This window comes from Equus przewalskii, chromosome 25 (assembly GCF_037783145.1).
Source record: "Equus przewalskii isolate Varuska chromosome 25, EquPr2, whole genome shotgun sequence".
In the NCBI taxonomy this organism is placed as follows: Eukaryota; Metazoa; Chordata; class Mammalia; order Perissodactyla; family Equidae; genus Equus; species Equus przewalskii.
The window spans coordinates 29,802,137-29,808,686 of NC_091855.1; the positions used below are offsets into that span (position 1 = coordinate 29,802,137).

General features: G+C 35.6%; 1 long non-coding RNA gene across 1 annotated transcript in view; it reads left to right on the top strand.

The window, feature by feature from the left end:
* Positions 1 to 6,158, top strand: part of LOC139079420 (uncharacterized) — a 54,746-nt gene extending 48,588 nt beyond the window's left edge. The window contains exons 3-4 of the long non-coding RNA XR_011533060.1: positions 816 to 943; positions 4,913 to 6,158. This is a non-coding gene — a long non-coding RNA (uncharacterized lncRNA). The remainder of the gene's footprint in view (positions 1 to 815; positions 944 to 4,912) is intronic.
* Positions 6,159 to 6,550: the final 392 nt, after the last annotated feature.

Here is a 6,550-nt window from a genome sequence, read left to right on the forward strand (position 1 = left end):
TATTTTTCTTCATCATTTTCACTTGCATTATCATTGTATCATCATCATGGAAAAAATATCTCCTAGCTCTGGCTTGTGGGGGTGGGGGTCGACCTGGGAACTATAAGAAATGCACATATAAGGCCACACAATTTTTTTCTTTGCAAATATACCAAGCTTTACATCTCCTAACAAGAATTCTATTTTTTTTCCACTAGCTACAACTAGGCAATTATTCCAATGAGGCTTTTCTGCTCTGGAACTCTGCTTTGTCCTCAATAAATTATTTTTAATATCTTTAAAGAGAGTGAATTTTTGTTTTTAATTTGTATTTCATTGTGGTTCCCTTGAGGCAACACAGAGATGAGTTAACAGCCAGGGCCTTGGCTTCAAATTCCTGGGGTCCAGTCTCAGTTGCCATATGTACTGGCTGTGTGACTTTGATGCTTCCCAGCTTCCATTTTCCATGAGAACACTAAGAAGAGTTATCCCAATAGAGTTGTAGGGAGAAATAAAAGAGGGGAAAATGTGGAAAGCATTTAGGAAATTGATGGGTATCTAATCAAAGTAAATACATATTAGCTGCTATCATTCTAAGTCGTTAGGTAAAATATGGCAGGCTCAGTAATACTAACGTTGAATAAAACATTTTTATTTCTTGAATTATCTTAGAAATTAGAGGAATTTCTTAAGAGTAATGCCTAAAATGAATTACATAATTGGAACAAGTATATGGACGTCGAACATTATTACCTTTAAAATGATAACGTGCATTATAACTATCCTGTAGTTATGTAGATATACTAGCTAATAAATTGTACATTTTTACCTTTCAGTTACAACTTCTACTCACCTCTTGAGAGGCTGCCGTGTCCTGCCTTCTTGGAGCTGCCAATCTTGAAAGGACTTAGATTTGAAACGTTTAATGAAGGAGTTGGGTGTCTGCACTGGGTACATGATAAGGGTATGTGCGTTTGGGGAAGCCAAAAAAGAGGAATCTTCCTAAGAGAACATTTGACTTTTGATACGAAAGTTTCATAAATTGATTTAACAGAAGTTCTAGATAGTGTTTGTACATTCCATTTTATCATAAATTATGCTGTAGTATGTTGTTTCTCTCTGGACACCTTGACAGTGGAGTGGTAAATTCTCCCACCCTCTCTAATGGGCATCCATAGGACAGTTTTCTCTGACACACTCTGGTCCTAAGACTATTGGCATCGTTTCCTGATGTTTTGGAAGTTCTTTGGTCAAAGGAATGGCCTGTTATTTGCTTAACTCCCTGGGAACTCCACTTAAACCATAAAAATCCCTCTTTTCTAAACAGAGCCTCACCTTACTACCTTTGCCAAAGCACAGCAAGGATTTATCATGGTGCTACATCATGCATTTGAATATGAACTGACGCTTTAGTTGAAGTAGTTGATGTTGTCTGAATGATAACTCTTAACCTGAGAAGCCCTGATATAACGAAAGGGGTATAAATTTGCATGATTTGTGCTGTAAGCAATATTTATAATGTAAGAGGGCTTTAAAGATTAATATATTCCCAGAGCAACACATGAAAGAGACATAAAAGGTTATTCAATGATCATCCAAATGCAGTATTTATTTGCCATTCTTTCACCTGAAAGATTTTCTTAGATTTTTTTCTTTCTATCCCATTAATTTAGTATACAAAGAGGACATCAGTGTCTCTCTAATTTCAAAATATTTTCTGCAAGTTTAACTCTTTTAATCAAGGAGAGGAAGCACAATACTGCTTGAAGAAATAGTTGATTGATGTCTCTCATTAGTTAAATGGCCTACAGTAGTTTTAAGTTCTTATATCATTAACTCCTTATTTTGAGAATCAAATAGCTTGAAGTATTTTTCACAAAATAGTTACATTATTGTTTTATCTAATTATCAATTGGTAGAAGGAGAAATTGATTCTTAAAGCCCCTAAAGAAAGTATATAATTACAAAGTTTGAGTATTGAAGTCTGAGGTTGACAACACACTTAGAGTGTCCTCAGAATAATTTCTTCAAAATTACTTGTCATGCACTTTCCACTTTCTGTCTAAAAATATAGGAAGTTTTCAAAATGGCTTCATACTCCTTGTTTTTTCTCATCTTAAAAATCAAATGAAGGGGCTGGCTTGGTGGTAGTGAGTAAGTTTACGTGCTCCGCTTTGGTGGCCCATGGTTCACTGGTTCAGATCCCAGGCGGGTGTGGACCTACACGCCACTCATCAAGCCATGCTGTGGTGGCATCTCACATGGAAGAGCTAGAGGGACTTATAACTAGGATATACAACTATACACTGGGGCTTTGGGAAGAAAAAAAAAGAGGATGACTGGAAACAGATGTTAGCTCATGGCCAATCTTCCTCACCAAAAAATAAAGCATATCTTTGAAAAAAAAAGGAGAGTAAGGGACTAGGAAGGAGGGTGAATGTGGACTTTAATTAGAGTCAGGGGAGTGAAAAATGATGAAAAGCTAGAAGGAAGGTTCGATCCATGTGAAACTCATCTGAGTTTGTTAACTGATGCTTATGGGAGTTAGGCTTCACCCTCCCACAGCAGCTGGGAGACAGAAAAAAAAAAAACAAATGATTCTAGATACAGTGCTGAAATGGAAAGGCTTGTGGGGAGAGGCATCAAAGAGAGTGTTCAAGAGAAATTCAAGGTTTAAACCAGTTTTGATATCTACATATATTCTGATTTTAGTTCTCTTGGCAAATGATGTTGTGATAGTACAGTTGTGTCTGCACACTTCTAAAACAATCAAAACTAATGGAAAAGCAAAGAATTCTGTTAGTCAAACATTAGATTTTATTCATAGTGCCAAATTGCTTTCACCGAAGATACGGAATGCAATGTTTATTCTAGAAATGTGGACAGAGATTGAGTAGCCAGTGATGAGACTGGCTCTAGCATCAGTGCCTGCCACATAGGCTCACACTCTGCTTTGTTTTTCCATCCCAAGTCTTCTTGCCTAGTTTTCATTCATTTTTTGGCAGATTGGATCTCAATCAAAAGAATTATGAATATTATGACTTATTTGATAATATTCCTTTGAGGGTGGAATAAAGAAACTCATTCTCCCTTATCTCATGTCTCATGAAGCATGATCTAATATTTCTTCTGTTCTACAAATCAGGGAAATTATTGAGGAAATTTAGCCAAGGTACTACAAGAAGCAAGCAGGACTAGAACTAGAGATCTCCTCGTTCCCAATCTTTTCTTACATATTTAACAATTTTTCTCAGGGATCCATTGCAGAATTTTGAAGAGAAATTTAGGGAAAAATATTTGTATTTTCCCTGTAGAGACACACAAAACAAATAAAAATGGCAATTAATTAAGAATAATCACTTGACTCCATTCTACAGTTAAGAACGGTAAGATTCACACGTACAATCTAACGATATATTCAGTAATTAACAGTTATTATAGCAAATTAAGTACATCCAGATTAAATTGTTTCTCAAGCATCATGGTCTTGACTTTGTAATCAAAAGACGTGTTCCCCAGATAGTCTCTGTTCCATCCTGGTAGCTTGGAAGGTTGAGCATCTTTACTGCCACTATGAAGATCTATTTTCATTGGAGCACTGCAGACTCACTGGAAAGATCTCTCAGCCTTGCTAACTTATGCCATAGCTAAAATTCCAGGCCATGGTCTCAGTCAGGGCTCAGTTTCAGTTCTAAAGCCTTACTTTTTCGCTGTGTATTGGGTATGCTGCTGCCCTCTTGAAGAATACACATGCACACCTTTGTAAAACAAGGATAATATTGTTCTTGTGTTACAGAATTGTTGTTAGAATTTGCATCTGCATAATATAATGCATAAAAAAATCCTTGGTACATAATAAGTGGTGAAAATGTTTGATATTACATTATTACTTTCTCAACATCTTCCTATGTTCTGCAAGCAAGTGTAGAGTGGGGTATGTTGCAAGGTAGAGGTGGAAAATGCGTCAAAATAATACCCTCTGTGAAGTCTTATCTCACCACCTCAGGCATGAGATTTCTTTTCAGAATAATCGTGACTTTTATGTGCACATTAATGTACCATTAAGGTAGATTGCTTGCTGTCATAATTGTGTACATGTCCTATTGTCCGAAGTGTTCATAAGCATCTTGAGGAAAAGTGTCTGGACTTTTAATTCTATGTAAATATACATTTTATGTTATAATACATAATACATAAAAATACATTTTATATCCAATAGACCCTCAGAAAGTATTTCTTTAAAATAATGGGCTATGTACATAAAGTCAGATGACCTCATTTCCAGTTGTGGTGCTTAGTCTCAGTAAGCTACTTTTTCTTAGGCAAATCACTTGACCACAAGGAGCATTATTGCCCTTATTTGTAAAATTGTGGTAACACTCTCTCCCTACTTAGAATGATAGGAATCATACAAGATGAAAGCATTTTAATCTTTAAGCATATGCCAAGTCAAGAAGTTAAAGCTCTAACTTGAAAATAAGCATGAAAACTGGCTCTTAATATGATGTCTCAATGTATAATAACATAACATTTAGTTGTGTTTATGTACTGGAAATGACAATGTGATTTTGAAAATACACTTGAATACAGTAATTTTCAGATGGATGTGTTCTGCTCATAAACAAGAGCTACTGTCCATAGTATTCTGTGTCTCCTCAAATCTGCTGTGGCATGTCATGCAGACATATGCATAAACATAAAGAAAATAATCGTGGAAAGATAATCACTGTATGAACGTCATGTTGCCAACACCACGGAGCCCCACTAGGAATGAGGAGGTCAGTGTGAAGAAGAAGTGGGATGAGAATAATTTTTACTATTTCTTTTCACTCCCAGACTGAACTTTCACCCTTCTCGAAGAACAGTCTTGAAATTCAACCTCCCTTCTAGGGCTTTAATAAACATAGACAAGGTTTGTTTCCATTTCTTTCAGAGGCTGGAGTGAGAAATGTTGAAAGACCACATGAAAGACTTTGCTTATAGGGTTTCCAGCTGAGACTGAAGGATGAAGTGGTGAAAATTCTCACAAGGTATCCAAGTTTCATGATATTTCCAGACAAACCCTGTGGCCTCTGGGGACAGGGGTAAACTTAAGGTGAGCATCCGGAGGCCTGGTACACTCAGTTCCCCCTAAAGTTGTCCCGCACAAAGGGTATTAATGGAGAGCTTTAGACGAGTTTTCTTAATAATATTTTGCATTTGCTACATTATTGTTCATGAGGATTGCTGTGCTTTGAATAGGAAAGGAACAGATATTTTTCACTTAATGTCAAATGTTAACTGCGTTATGGAAAATGCAGCTTCTTCTCTCTCTGTCTTTTTTTTTTTTTAAATGACCTCTCCTCAACAAGAGGTCAGTGGAAAATGAAGCGTTACCTGGCTTAATAGGTTTCAATCTCCTGCCTGGGATGCTTCAGTGATATTTTGGTCTATTAAAAGGGACTCAGAACTGCACAGCAGGAAGTCACCACCAAATATTTCCTTGAAGCTCTGTTTTCTGGATTATCAAAAAGAAAAGTCAGAAAAATGTGCTGTTTATTAGTTCTTTTGTTGTTGTTCTGTTGATGTAAGAGATACTCTTCCCTACTAACACATTAGTACCACCAACAATATATCCCAGTAAAGGACCGTAAGTAATAAAGGAATGAGACTGAGATAAAGTCATGATTATTGAAATAATAAAGGAGGTAAAAGTAGTTTTTAGTCTGAAAAGTAAGATATTATATTTTAATAATCTTTCCATATATTTTGGTACTTCTTTTTTTAAAAGAGTCAATCATGACTCACTTCAAATGATTGACATAATTTTTAGAATAACGTAATACGGAAAATATGAGCACATGATTTCTTCGATATTCAAACTCTTTTGGGATGTCTGCATCCTTGTATCATGAATATTTTTATTGATACTTGATGAAATACTACATCATTATCTCCTATATGTTTCCTTCATCATGTGCAAAATTCTGGGGAAAAACTAGCCTTTCCCTTGGCATGGATGTTTTGGATATAAAACAGAGAATTTACACATAAAAATGAGTTTATTGGTTAGCATTTGTCTTTGAGTTGTCGTAAAAATGCAGAGATGGTATGAATGCATATGAGCACTGATTTTCATATGGATGCTCATTATATAATCTCTAATTAAATCTTGTCTTTTGAAAGATGTTTTTCTTCCCATAATATGTGGAGTTTATTTTACTTTAAAGCAGAGCCCCGATTTTGTTTTTCTGGCATCAAATTAAGCGGAATAAATATTTCAATGTTTAACCTATATCTCCTGTTACTTTGTGCAAAAACATAAGTAAAAAGACAGAGAATAGTGTCACAATTGTTTATATATATATAATCTTCATGATGATACAAAGATTTCTTTTTGTTTTAAACTTTCTTTATACCCTCTCCAGCATGGTTGATAACTGAGTGAGTTTTGGCAAACAAATAGACGAGACAAGTGGAAGTGGTTTATTGAATGAGCTGGTGCAGGCAGAAAGCAAATTTATTTTTCTTATGACTTCATCCTTAACCCCATCTTCTTTATTCATTCTTTGACCCCGTACACCCTACCCCT